The sequence below is a fragment of the Apodemus sylvaticus genome, chromosome 4 (genome assembly GCF_947179515.1).
Source record: "Apodemus sylvaticus chromosome 4, mApoSyl1.1, whole genome shotgun sequence".
Lineage (NCBI taxonomy): Eukaryota > Metazoa > Chordata > Mammalia > Rodentia > Muridae > Apodemus > Apodemus sylvaticus.
The window spans coordinates 31,741,202-31,756,377 of NC_067475.1; the positions used below are offsets into that span (position 1 = coordinate 31,741,202).

General features: G+C 44.3%; 1 pseudogene; it reads left to right on the forward strand.

Annotated features, from left to right (window-relative positions):
- The first annotated feature begins 13,932 nt into the window (after positions 1–13,932).
- On the forward strand, positions 13,933–14,449 carry LOC127682088 (60S ribosomal protein L18-like; annotated as a pseudogene).
- The last annotated feature ends 727 nt before the right edge of the window (positions 14,450–15,176 follow it).

Sequence of the window (15,176 nt, forward strand, 5' to 3'; positions counted from 1 at the left end):
CGGTCCTGGGTTCTACAAGAAAGCAGGCTGAGCAAACCACAGGAACAAGCCAGTAAGTCACACTTGTCCATAGCTTCTATGTCAGCTCCTGCCTGTTTGAGTTTCTGTCCTGACTTCCTTCAGTAATGAACTAAGATATGGAAGTTTAGGTCAAATAAACCCTTTCTTCCCCAGCCTGCATTTGGTCATGGTGTTTTAATGACAGCAATAGTAACCCTAATTAACACATCTGGAAAAAGCATCAGAATTAAGGTTGTTGTATGATGCTGGCTGCAAATTCTTCATCAGTAGGATGGCGGCTGGGGGGAAGATGCCATTCTTTTTTTCTTTTTTAAGGGTTTATTATTATAAATACGTACACTGTAGCTGTCTTCAGATGCACCAGAAGAGGGCGTCAGGTCTCATTACAGATGGTTGTGAGCCACCATGTGGTTGTTGGGATTTGAACTCAGGACCTTCAGAAGAACAGTCAGTACTCTTAACCACTAAGCCATCTCTCCAGCCCTGGAGGATGCCATTCTAAAAAATGGCAAGTTATCCTAGATATTCAGAAACTGGAGGAGGGATTGAATTGTGCTAAATTATCCATCCTTTATTTTATTTGAATCAATCCGCCTTTCCCTGCCTCATAATGACTTAGTTGACCATGGGTAGAGGCTTTGTGCTGGCATCTGTTGATGAGAAACAGCTGGGGAGCCAAGGAGGCCACAGCTGGAAGGCCTGGATCTTCCACTCCACAGAATTGCTCAGGACATGGCCAGAAGCATTGCTGATGGTGTCTGCTTGTGACAAATGTCGTCTCAAATGGCTTTGAATGACAAATGGCTCTCTGCATTTATAATGTTTATTTGTTTCTCTTCCTCTCCTTGCCCACATGCATATGAACATGTCTAAAATAAATGCATTTAACAAAATTTAAATGTTCTGAAAAGTTCTTTGGAAAGGTACCCTATTATTGCTATTATTGTGAGTAAGTAGAAATCTGACCATCTAGAAGTAAGGCAATATCTCTCTTGACAGCTGGGTGGGCCCTGTCCCAGTTTGAGCAGGCCTTTAGACCACCCCAAAGCAGCAATAATGCCAATATATTTTGAATATAAATGTAAAGTCAATGTTAGCTTTCCCGTGATTTTAGCTAAGCACAATATACAATGCAGAGTCCAGGAAAAGCACTGGAGCCTTAAGAACTCCATTTTTGCTACATGAAAAGTCTGAAGATACCCAACTCGGTTCTCATGTGGACGGTTACATATTTTGCTTCTCATGTCATGTCAACAGCACAGAATGTGGGAAAGTCCTCAGCACTCCTCTCAATATGAAAGTAACCAGTAACCTATGTCAAATAAGGCCAACCTCCCTGCCAGTGGGATGTTATCACAGCTGGATGAGATTTGTCCTGAGTGGTTAATCATCTTTTCTATATTACACTCCTCCAGCGACCTTCTTACTATGCCCACGCTAACTAGTACATCTTCCCTGAGAAGTCATATTCTTCCTTTGTTCCTGTTTTAATCTAGGAGAAGTTTTAGGAAGCGGTGGACCCTGTGATGACCCAGCCAACAGTCAACTCAAATGAAGTCAAATATGAATACCCGGGAAAAGGAAGAAAGCATGAACCGTAGCGGGAAGATTAAACGGACTAGGATGTTTTGTTCTTTTTTAAACCATGGCTACTCATATTGATGAGACTTGTGTTTTTGTGGTGTCGAGTGGCTGGGACTAATGAGGAGGGGATGGGGCCGGGAGGCAGAAGGGCTCAGAGCACCGTAAATTACTGAGAAGTGGTGTGGTTGGAAACTGTGGTGAACTGCATATGTTTTGTTGAGTGGGGGAGTGGCTACCACACTCCCAGCGATCGCCGCCTGCAAGAGCACAGCACCAGAGTTCTTAACCTATTTCCAACAGAACCGGAGGTTCCCAGAATACATGAGGGCCCTTCCAACTTCCAAATGTGAACAGGAAGCAAACAAACAACCAAAAAACCCAAACTCTCAAATACTTCTAAACAAGTTAATGTCCCATGGGCTGCTCTACAGGTTGGGGTGGGGTAAGGAATGAGCCATTAATCGGATGCAAGCTCGGGGTAAATGCTTAGACACTGAAGCTGTCAGAGTCCTTTCTAACTCTGATACTCTCCTGGGGGCTGATGACCCCAGACACGGAGTCAAATTTACTAATAACCAAGAATTCTGTACCTTACTCAACAAAGTGCAATTTGTATATCCACAGTTCAGTTCAAATGTTTCAATCCATCCCTTGAGCATCAATTTGGGAATTTCTTGTTGTTTTCAAAGTCCATGAGAACATGGGTTAAATTAAGCCATATGCTTTTGATAGGCAGGTCTCCACATCTGGCCAATAGTCTTTTTCCAGACCTGTTTATCACCTCATACATATTAACCAGCCTTGACTATCTAGTTTTCCACTTGTCCTAAATAGGTTACTAGCTCCTTCAATACAAAGACCATATTCTGGCATTTACCGGATACCACAAAAATCACTCAGACCTGCGATTCTCTTGTGTGTTTAGATGAATGGCAAGAGTAGTGGAGGAGCCTCAGTCACAGGCTCGATACTGAGGTAGGGCTCCCCAAATGCTTCACCCAGTGTGGCTGCTAATGCACCCCATTTCCAGCCTTTCACAGATACCTGAAAGCTAACCTATATCTGAAAAAGTCATTGAGAAAATATGTTTAATGGATGTCAATGGATGACAAAACCCAGAGACTAAAAAAAAGGTATGAGTCGGTGCTTCATTATTTTATTATTTTATAGCCTGAAACTTCTTTCTTAGTAGACCATCATCTGTTATTCAAAATCCCTTTGGCCCAAGCCTACCAGAGAAAGGGCACTGCCTCACTTCCCATCCACCCACAGGCCATGTGGAGTCTTCGGGGTCGGGAGATGGTGGGAGGGGGAAGGCAATAGGCTTCGGGTAAGAGTACGGGCAATGTCCAGACATTTTTAAATAAGGAGACTGAGGTCACTTGCCACGGTTCCAAGGCCATTCGGACATGCTCTCTGTGTAGGTGCCTCCGATTCATTGGGAAATGTTTTTTGTGTTACTTTTCTTGTCCTGACACGCAAAAGACAAGGTGAAAACTCAAGGGGAGAAGGGTTTGGTTTGGCTTCTAGGGTTCATTCCACCATGCAGGGGAAGGTGTGTCATTGGGAGCTTGCAGCAAGCCAGTCACGTGTGTCCTCAGTCAGAAAGATGAGAGTCATGACTGTTCGTCCTCTCGTACCTTTCTCTTTGTTGTGCATCTGAGACCCCAGCCCACAGCTCCGACACACCCATATTCAGGGTGTGTCTTCCTGTCTTTATTATTATAATGAGAGTCCCCCCAAAGTATCCAGCCATTAACCTAATCTAGAGAAAATGTTATAGGCATATCCAGAGGCTTGAACAAGGTGACTACATCCTGTCAGCTTGACATTTTGATGTTAACCATCGCATGATTTCTAAAATGCCTCTTGAGAAGATTCCCTTTCATCCTTACTTTTAATTTTTGTTGTTCTTGGATATGAAATGGTATTTATACTTTCATTTTATTGTTTTAACTTATTTTCCTTTTATTGACTAAATGTATTCTTGGACAGTGGCATCCCTGTATATAAAGCATTCCGAATCCCCTCAACTCCCACCCTCTCTCATCTCTCTCCCACCCTGCCTTCCCCTCCCTACACTACAAGGCCCTTTCCCACACTCATCATTGGGTTTTGTGATAAACCGATTTTAACTTGGACCCTCAGTGTGACCTTGGGTTTTTGAGCCATCCTGATTGGCTCACTATTTCGTACACAACAGGAAAAAAAAAATGCTATCCCTCTGAGTATCCAGCATTTCATCGGGGAGGACTGATTGCCCCAGCCAGGGTCCCATTTCACACAGGCCTAGTGTAGGCAACTGTTGATGACAATACATCATATTTGTAATAGCTGTGTCCATGCCCTGAAGATTTTATAGCCTTTCTTCCTGTCCTTGGCTCTTTATTTTTTCTCCTCCTTCTGAGATGTGTTTCTGTTTGCTTGTTTGTTTGCTTGCTTGCTTTAAAGCTAAGCATTTCAACCCATTCTTATTCTCAGCACCTTGATCAGCCAAGCATCTCTGCATTTTTCATCTATCAACCCGGGTGCTGGGCCAGGAGGCAGGGAGTGTGCAGGAGGCAGAAGGTTCTGCGTGTGGTAGTGTGAGGGGTATCGGGTGCACTACACCACTCTCAGTTTATACTAGTGGTTCTCAACCTTCCTAACGCTGCAACCCTTGAATACAGTTCCTCATGCTATGGTGACCCACAACCATACAACTTTTTCATCACTCTTTTATATATTGCAATTTTGCTGTTGTTGTGAATCATGTGTAAATATCTGGTATGTGACCCCCAAAGGGGTCACACCCTCAGGTCGAGAGCCACTGGTTTATGTGGTTCTGGGGATCAAACCCAGAGCTTCTTCATACTAAGAAAACACTGCACAACTAAAATTATTCTGTTAAGTTATCATACAAAATATAATGTATTCTCACATACGCACACCTCGTATTTGTTCACAGTCACCCCAATAACCTACCTTGTCCTCCATCATCTCTCTTTCTAGTCTCCTTCTCTCAACTAAATAATCTCCCTTTCATCTTCATGTCACTTAAATTCCACACAGAAAAGAAGACATACATGATGTTTATCTTCCTGATCTGGCTTACCAGCCTACCATGGTGATGGGAGAAAGTATTTTGCCTTCTGTTCTTTGAACAAATGCACAGACACAGGCAACTGAGCTGGTAAGGACCCTACTCCAAAGCAGGTGACACCCAAGAGCTGTCACAGTGTCTTCTTATTTTCTGTATCAGAAGATCCAGAGGAAAGTGTATCCTTTATCAGGGATATCCTAGGCATATGTATGCTGTGACTTCGCTCTGAAGAGCAAAGGAAAACACGGTGTGCTATGTTACGGTATTAGGCAGGGTTCTCTAGGGAACAGAACTGATAGAATGATTAGATATGTAATATGCATATCTGTAATATATACATGAGCCCTCTCATGACATTAGCATCTGTACCTCCAATGGTTCAAAAGGAAGTCGGAGTGTAAGGGATAGCCAACATCTGGAAAATTCAAAGTAACAGAATCTCTCCCTGCTTTTTTGTGGAAGGTGAGGGAGCATATATATGACGAGAATCGGACAAAACTTGGTAAGTTACCTTCTGAATCGATTAAAATCTGCTGCAAGCCCTTTAGTGTAAGTCTTTCTAACTTCATGGTAATTAGCTTCAGATTGTAGCCAGATGGCATATTTTTTTTTCTATTCTGAGCCCCTTTCTAAGCACTCCTGGGAATGTCTGAAATATGAGATAAGCATTCATACCCCAAAGTTTTATTAAAAAGTTTAATTAACACAAATGTCAATAGCCACATTCATTGTCATGCAGTGGGTACATACATACATGAGCTACGACTATAAAACCCACTTCCCTCCACAAGCACAGCTTGCCTTCACTTGCTGAGAGGCATGAAATCCCTGGGGATGTATGCCACCCTTCCACAGCATGTGAAGCTCTCAGGACTCCAAATACTGCACACAAGAGCTTGGTCGAGGCTGATTTCCATCCTGACATCTTCACTAACCTCTTTCTTCTCTACCAGCCCTGGACTTACCATACAGGTCCTCAGTCATTTGCTACCTTCTTGGAAGCCTGGTTAAGATGGGCTGGATTTACTTGTATCTTGGATCAAACTGGTGAGTTTGGCTGAGGGTGGTTGGTCTTCAACAGCGTCCTCCTGTGATCTCTAATGCACACTTTTATCTGCTCCAACAGATGGATTTCTCTTTTCTGGTGGTGATATCTAAGACAGTAAGGATGAGTGAGACAGCAGAGGGGTGGGCCCAGGGCCACTTTCATCTGTTCCCATTGGCCAAAGCAAATTTCAATCAAATCCCCTGGAATCACAGGCTGTTCTGGGTCAATCAGTGTGGGTGCTGGGAAGCAAATTCTGGCCCTCTGCAAGTGCGGCAAGCACTCTTAATCACAGATCCATCTCTCCAGCCTCTAGATTTGTCTCTTGGCTGCACATTCTATGCAGTTAGAATAATTTGATGTCTTCTTCTGGCCTCCATTGGCATCCACTTATGTGCATATAAATACACATATGTACACATGTAGACACGTTAAAAAAATAAAAACACTCTTTGAAAAAAAAAACAGCTTTAGGTAAACTATACCTGTGGATGGTGTGTCAATGTAGGTTGACACTGATGGAACACAATGGGAGGCTGTGGCTGTGCCTGGGGCAGGGGACATGGGGAAATGCTGGACTTTCTACTCAATGTCTCTATGAAATTACCAATGTCAAATTTCATGACCAACAAAGGCATGGGGGACGGAGACATGTAAATTCACACTGAAAAAGATGCCACGAAGTGTGGGAAACTGGACCATTTTACCTGACGTCTGCCTAAGCCTCCACCCAGATGCTTCAAAGCCTGTGCAAAGCACAGCCTGCATGAAGAATAAGGGAGCCAGGGCTATTCTTACTGCATGCCTCTCAGTCCATGCCTCGTGCTTGTAGAGAAGGGGCACTCGTGTTCAGATCCATCTGACCTGCTGAAGGAGCAGAATGGACTGCTGGTAAGACACTGACTGACAGAGTCCTCTTAACATCCAGTGCTACGGCTGACCACTGTCCAGTCCTCTAAAGCCTAAGCTATGAGCGAACTCGCTAACATCCATGAACGACACCTTCCTCCATAACGGGTAACTCATAGGGGTGTTTTGAAGGTAGGTCACTTCTTTTACACGTTGGCCACTGCTCTGGGCCTCTATGACAGCACCCCTCCCCCCACTCCCAACTACAAAGCAATAACTACTTGACATCGATAGATCACTCATCCCACAGCGGCACGATGCAGCTCCCATGGAACCATCGCCAAAATCAAAACACTGTTAAGACATTAAAAGAGGAGAAATCCCAGAACTTCTGTCTGTGGACCACAACGGGACTGAGCTAGAAACCAGTTTCAGAGAGGGTAATAAAAGTTAGGGTAAAAATCACTGAAATTGAAACCAGGAGCTCAGTGAAGAAAAATCATGAAAACCAAAAGCTCTTTGAAAGAAATCAATAAATTAATAAGCTCCAAGTCAGAAGGAGAGAGGTGGGGGTTAGAAATGAAAGCATATAACTCCAGATAACGTGAGCTTTAAAAAAAAATGAAAAAACTGGTATGCTGGTGCCTTTCATGGTCTAGATGAAATGGAACAATTCTTTGGAACACAAAACCTAACAAATGTCACAGAAGAAGAAATAGAGTGCCTTCAATACATAGATGCATGTTTTGTTTTTAAAGTCTCTCTGCATGCTGCATGTGCATACGTGTGTGCGTGTTTGGTCTCGTGCACACATGGAAGGCAAAGGTTGATGTTGACTGTCTTCCGGGGTCAATCTCTACCGTATTTTCTGAGACAGGCTGTTTCCCTGAACCTGAGCTCCCCATTACAGCTTGACGGAGAGGCCACCAACCCCCTGGGATCCACATGCCTCTAGTTCCCTTCAGCACTGGCATGACAGACACATGGCTCCATGACAGGTTTGACGTGGGCGCTGGGGATCCGAACTCAGCTCCACATGTGTTTTTGGCAAGCCTCTTGTTCACTAAGCCACTTCCCAGCCCCTGTTAAAGAGATGTAACCAATAATTTATTTCTTCCTGTTATGGTTTATATGAGTGTCCTTCAGACACCCCCAGGTTAAAAGCCAGGATGGCATTTTTGGGAGGTGCTTTGGATCATTAGAAAGCAGGGCCTTATGGGACATCCTTGGGTCGTTGCAAGCATGCTGGAAAAGGGTTGGGGACCCCAGTCTCATATCTCTCTTCCTGCTCTACTTCCTGACCTATGCTTTAGTTTGTGCTGCTACTTGCTCTGGATATGACAAGCTGCCCTATCAGAAGTCCAAAGCAAGCCTTTACTGAGAACTTACAGAGCCACAAACAAAATTAAACTTTTCTGTTTATAAGTTAATTGCCAGCCAGGTGGTGGTGGTGCATGCCTATAATCCCAGCACTTTGGGAGGCAGAAGTAGGTGGATTTCTGAGTTCGAGACCAGCCTGGTCTACAGAGTGAGTTCCAGGACAGCCAGGGCTACACAGAGAAACCCTGTCTCAAAAAAAAAAAAAAAAAAAGTTAATTGCCTCAAGCATCTTTTTCTATTAATGGGTAGCTCACACAAATTCTGCACCAGTTTCTTCTCTCATTGTTGGGATAAAACACCAAGAAAGGAAAGGTTTATTTTGACAAAAAGCAACAAAAACCCTTCAGCTAACACCATACTCAGTGAGGAAAATAGCAAACAGCTCTCCCTACAAGAGTGGGAAGGAGGCATGGGCGAGTGCCCATCTTTGGTCAGCATGGAACTGCGGCTATAATAAAACACGAATGAGAAATGCTGTTTGTGAGGATTGGAAAAGACAAGTTAAACTGTTATCTGTTTATAGATGCTCATTGATTGTCTACAAGGGCAATTTGAAAGAATGGACAAGAAACGGCCTGAAACTAACAGAGATTGTAGTAAGATTTTAGGACACAGATTTAAATGTTATAATCAATCGCCTTCCTATAAAGAAACAAGGGAGCAGAAAACACTGACTGACCCACAACAGCCTGTGGCTCCCTTTGTCCAGGGAATTTGATGCTGTCTTCTGGTCCCCATTGGCACCCACAAATGTGCACATAAATATACATATGTACATGTAAATATACATATGTACACACACATATTTAAAAAACTCTTAACAAGAACAGCCTTAAGTCAACTATATCTGGCAATGATATGTCATTATAGGTTGACACTGATGGAGCACAATGGAAGGCTGTGGCTGAGCCTGGGGCAGGGGACATGGGGAAATGTGGGACTTTCTACTCAATGTCTCTACGAACTTAAAATTGCTATAAAGAATTTTTTGAGGAGAAATAAGGGGAAAAGGTAAGGAGGAGAGAGGAAGAGAAAAATGTGAGACATGCACAGAGAAAGAGAGAAAGAGAGACAGACATAGAGACAGAGATAGAGACAGATGAAGGAAGGGAGGAAATGGAAGGAAAGAAAAAAGGAAGACAAAAGGGACCTAGGAAGATGGGGAGGTGACTTGGGACACAAGCAGACCCTTGGAGCTCCTCAGCCAGCCAGCCAGCATTTCCTAATAGATAAGTTCCAGTTTAGTAATAGGCCCTGTCTAAAAACTAAGGTCAAGAGAGATTAAGGAAGACACCCAAGGTAGACCCTAACCTCCTTCCTCACCCCGATGCATATGCAGGTACACACGTCCCCTCCCCCACATACACGCACTTACAAGAAAGAAGACAGAAAGGAAGGAGGAAGAGGGGGGCCTGGAGATTACTGAATTTATGTAGCTAGATCTTTCTTACAGCAGCATGAGGACACAGGAAGTGATCCAGCATCAACCTTCTACCCTCCGGCTGGACCAATGCTAACTAACCACTTGCAATGGAAAACTGCCCCCTCCTGTGTGCCAACAGCGTGGGACACTGGGAATCCACAGCAGCCCACACACATTTGATGAGACCGCGCTTTTCTCCGAAGACACTCCTTCCCTCTCACTCCTGGAAGGCTTCCAACCAGTGACTGTCTTGTTTGTGCTTTACCGATGGGTGACCTTTCATGATGGGTAGCAGTTTAATGAAATCATAAGGTTAAAATAGAATTCCCTTTGACTTTGAAGTCTGTGTTTCAGACTTTCTGCTCCTTTGCCAAAAAACAAAGAGCTGCCCTGGGTGAGAGGGTAGGGACAGGGTGGGTGCACAGTGCTGAATCAGAGAGAGCAGAGCCTGGGCACGAAGCAGGCTGTCTGCTGCGAGTGGCCTTGTGAGCGTTCCAGTACCCACAGGTTTCATTTGACTCCAGGAACTTACCCAGCATCCTTAGAGACACTAACATGGCTTCCTTTTTTTCACAGAATCAAAACTGCAGGGGACTTGAAGAGACTGAGGGAGTTGGTCCTTGGTCTTACAGTGGTGTTTGAAAAGTCGCTTTTTTCCTGTTCTTGGTAGGAGGAAAAAATAGCTTTTCCATGAAATCTATTGTATTCGTTTCTCTTATTTTCTCAGCATTCTCTTACCAGTTTTTCCCCACAGTTATAATATTTTATTTTGCCTCAAGCAACTCGGGGAAAACATCATTAACTGTGAAAACAACGTAGAGCTCCAGAAGCCCCTTCTATGTAAATACATGTAAATGAGAGTATGTGGGGTAACAGGAACTCTTCCAGGTTTGAGTTTGGGGGTGCAGAAGGAGTGCATATTCTCATCTTCAGGTATCCACTTGTAGTTCTGTTCTCCCAAACTTTACTGATACCAAGAATGCCTTTAGCAATTAATTAAGCTTTTCTTCTACTCTGTGATTAAAGATGAGACTTACGTAAATGTTTTAGGAGAGGTAGCATCAGTCTTAAAGTCACACGAACTTACGGATCCTTCGTGGTAAGTCTTGATTATGTTTGGGGCACACGGGGTACCTCTCCTAAAGAGGGTTTGGGGAGGGGTAGATGGCTGTCATTCTTAGGATCACTACACATCTTTTGCACATCCATCTTATGCTTTGGGAATCCTCTAACAGCCCTCTGCTTCCTTCATCACTGATGTGTAGCAACATGTAGCAATATTTGTACCATCTGACATGATGCTAACCGATGAGATGTCCATCTGAACAGAGAGCATCTTGGGAAACAGTTTCATTTGGTGATGCTTGAGAGAGGCACAAATACTAACAGCACACCCAGAAGTTAAGCCCCAAGCCTTAAGCTGCCCCCATTTGGCCCTCCAATGGAAGCAACAGGGCTTTCCAGAGAAATTCCATGTTTAGACACTCCTGGCTGCAAGCTATCCCTTTATAACTTGAGTCTAGCTGTTGTGAGTCCTTTTGTCCATGAAAGTCTGACTGATAGAGCATTGTTTTAATGATCAAATTCCCCTGCGGGCTGGGTTTGATTCTGTGAATACTCAACTGCCTTTTCATTCTGTTGAAATTTGTCCCAGGCTCTTCAAAAAGAAAAAGAAAAAATACCACAGCCATTTCTCTGCGGAGATGGACCCCTGAGCCTTGAACATTGATGTGGTCCTTTTAAAAATTATAAATAATTCTTTCTGATACATCACTTTCTGAGTTCAGAGAATTGACGTAACAGAGGGAGGACAAAAATAAAACCAAGTTTCAAATACTAAGTTAGACAGCCTGACCTACATTTCAGTCATCCATAAGCTCTCTGTTCATTTAAGAAAAAGCAGGTTTGGTGATGATATGTGTGTAGCGGGCAAACTGGTGCTTCTAAAAGTCCTGCTTAGACAATGGTTTTGACCCTGGCCATATACTAAACTCATTGGGAAGCTTTTAAAAGGCCAAGCCCAGGTTCCACCTTCAGGAACTCTGCACTGTTGCCCACTGAGGAGAGGGAAACGGTGTCTTTAAAAATTGCCAGGCCAATGCTAAGACCATGGTCAAAACCTAAGTATGAACGTGAATCCAGGTCATAAATATGAGGGACTCCTATGATGGCGTTGATATTGAGGAAGTCAGGGGCTCCCCTCATGGGGTTCTCAGTCTCATTAACAAAAGAATTTAAGAACAGACTACAGTTCGAGTGGAGTTCGAGGACAATTTTACAGTGATTAAAAGAAAAAGGTTGGGGCAGGGAAGCTGTCAGTCTCAGCAGCTGTCCTGAGGAGGATGGAGGAGAGACGGCTTTTAAGAAGGGTTATGGCAGCATGGAGGTCAAGCAGCGAGATGTGGCGGGGAAGGGGGCATTGGAGAAAAAGTGAGTGCCAGAGAAAGCGTGCTTAGAAACAGAAAGGACAGGAAATATGCTTTTCTGAGCAATTCTGAAAGACAGGCAGACTTGCACAATGGCTGCGTCAATGCAACCATTTAAGTTCCTGCACCGTGGGGTGGGGATTCTAGGAACGAAAGTACAACACTCCATTAAAGGGATAATTATTCTGTCTCTTTGGTGGGATTTCTGGTGAGCCTTCCTTACTGAGGAATGATCGCTTAGCCAGATCACTGATGCTGTCCAACTGAAGTGCTAACTCTCCACACTGACTGGAGATGTCATCCTCTTGACTTGGAAGCAATTTCACCCAATCGACTTTTACTACTGCTGTGCCAATATTGTTATGACTATATCACAATGTTATGCAGAAGTATTTCCATTTATATGTTTTATAATAAACATATGCTCTCTATAGATAGAGGGGGGCTGATGGACTGACAGACAGACAGATAGATAGAGAGAGAGAGAGAGAGAGAGAGAGAGAGATAGGTGAAAATATGTATCAAATAAATGATCTGCCACTTAGAGTCATAAAAGAGCTAAAATCTGCCCAGGTAGCTTTCACTTTAGTCTGAGAGGCACTGCCTGCTTTTTCAGGATGTGCACAAGAAGAGGAAATTCACATTTATTTGTGCCATGTGGCTTAGAGACTGCCTCTTCAATAATATCTGCAATACTCCATTTAATACAGGGCCTCACAAAGTAAATGAAAAGATCAGTTGAGAAACAAACATACTCTGTGGGATCCATCTGATACTTCCTCACAAAAAGTCACTGTGTGTGCACGTGTGCACACACACACACACACAAAACACATACACACAGAGACAGAGAGACACAGAGAGACAGAAACAGAGACAAAGACACACACACACACACACACACACACAGAGAGAGAGAGAGAGAGGTTTAAATTAAATTAGCTAGAACACCATGAGCTGTGAGCTGGGGGTGGGGTACTATCATTAAATGACATGGAAGTCACCCTGGAGGAAAGTTGCTCTTCAAGGTTCAGGGTTAATCAAAGCATGGGGAAGATTGCCCTGGAGTTGAAAACCAGAGACGAAACAGCCCAAGTGGAGCTTTTTTGCTCTCTGAGGGAGTCTGAATGAGAATGAACCCCACAGCCTCATATGTTTGAATACTTGGTCTCCAACTGGTGGAACTTTGAGGGAAAGATGAGGAGGTGTGGTCTTATAGGGAGGTGTGTTACTGGAGCTGGGCTTTGAGGGTTCAAAAGACTCACACCATTCCCAGTGGGATTCTCTGCCTCCTGCTCGTGGATTAAGGTGTGAGTTCTCAGCTCTTCCTGCTGCCACATCATTGCTCCACTATCATGGACCCAAACGCCCTGGAACTGGAATCCCGATTAAAGGCTTTCTTTTATAAGTTGCTTCAGTAACAGTGTTTCATCATAGTGATACATACACATGCACATACACATATACATGTGTGTGTGTGTATGTGTGTGTGTGTACCTAATATACCACCATCACAGCAACAGTACACGAGAGCTAAAACCAAGCAGTAGATCACACCAGGTCACACCAGTCCAGGCACGGGTGTGATGGTAAGAACAAGAAGCGAGCTCCTAAGGCAAGGCAGGCTGGGCAGAGACTCAACTACAAAACAAGACCGGAGTCCAGCCAGAAGGGGAAGAGCGGAGATCAGCAAGGAAGGCAGGAATGGCTCCATTCTGTCTAACTCTGAACCTAAAGCTTATGCAGGACGACAGAGGTATGAGGCTGGCCCTCCTGGTCCTGTGACTGTCTGTGTCCCGGAGACAGCTGGGCCACTGCATCCAGAGACCACCAGGGAGACACTTCTTCAAGATGCTCCTGGCCTGGCCCACCCTCCGTAAAAGTTCCTGCTCTCTTTCCCTTCCTGGCCCTGTCCACTGCTTCTTTTGGCATCCACGCCGTGGTCCTGGTCGGTGCTGGTGGATAGAGAATCCACGAAGCACCCTTATTTGCTTCATCTGCAGTTGCTTCGTGTTCAGTCTTTCCGCTTTCGGTGCATGGGCTTCGGCCACAAGCACTCACGCTTACTTTTTAAAAAATCAGTGACTTGCTTTCTGGACCTGGCCGAGCAGGAGGCCCCATCATGCGTGTTGACATTCTCCATAACAAGGACCGAAAGGCTCGACTCTAGAAGCCCAAGAGCCAGGAAGGACATCTACCTGTGACTGCTAGTCAAGCTGTTTCTGGCCAGACAGACCAACTCCACCTTCAGTCGGGTCGTGCTGAAAACATTATTTATGAGCTGCACTAATCGGCCACCTCTGTCCCTGTTTGGGTGATCCGAAAGATGAAACTTCCTGGTGGGGACAGTCACAGATGATGTGCAGATTCTGGAAGTGCCCAAGCTGAAGGTGTGGGCACTGCTGGTGAGTAGCCGGGTCGAAGTTGCACCCTTAAGTCTGCGGGTAAGAGCCTCACCTTGGACCAGTTGACCCTGGAGTCTCCCAATGCTGGTCCTTGGAAGGGCCGAGAGGTGTACTGACATTTTTTTCAAGGCCCCAGGAACTCCACACAGCCACAGCAAACCCTATGTCCGTTCCGAGGGCTGGAAGCTTGAGTGTGCCAGGGACCAACGGGCCAGCCGAGGCTGCAAAAACTAACCCTGCATCTTCCTGTTAATGAAGACGCTTTAGACATTTGAAAAAAAAATCAGCGACTTGAAAAGTTGGTACATAATGCTGTTATGAAAAAGAACAAGGTATGAGGAGAACTGAGTTCTTACTAAAAGAACAAGAAAGAAACCTGAATGGGGACTTTTCTGGTGAGAAAGATACAATATGGTAAAGATGTATCCATAGAGGAATAGACGAATAAAACAAATGAAAATCAAGAAACAGACTTGTGTATGTATGTAAAATTTCAGAGATGATAAATGTGGTATCTAATCTGGGCCAAGAAAATTAGTTTACTCTAATAACTGGGATACTTTACTAATCAAGTGCAGAAAAATAGATTCCTAACTTCTGTTGGGATCAGCCTTGGTGGACAAGAAGAGATGACTATCTAGGGACCCGTGAGGTCATCTGCCTTAGCAACAGTCTGCACTATGTTGATGCTTGCTATTGAAGTGGAGCAGGAGACAGTGATGGTTAATTTAAAATAGGAATTTAACAGAAAATACATATGATAAAAACATACACCTATAGTCCCAGTACTCCAGAAGCTGAAGTGGATGATCATAAAGTGAAGGTTGTATAGCAACTTTGGGGTCAGCTTGGGTTAGACAGAAAGACTCTGTCTCCTAAAACCAGGAGGGGCAGGAGGAGGAAAGGAAGTTGATAAATCTGTTGCTTGTAGTATTATAACTGAGTTCAGTGAGGATGGCTA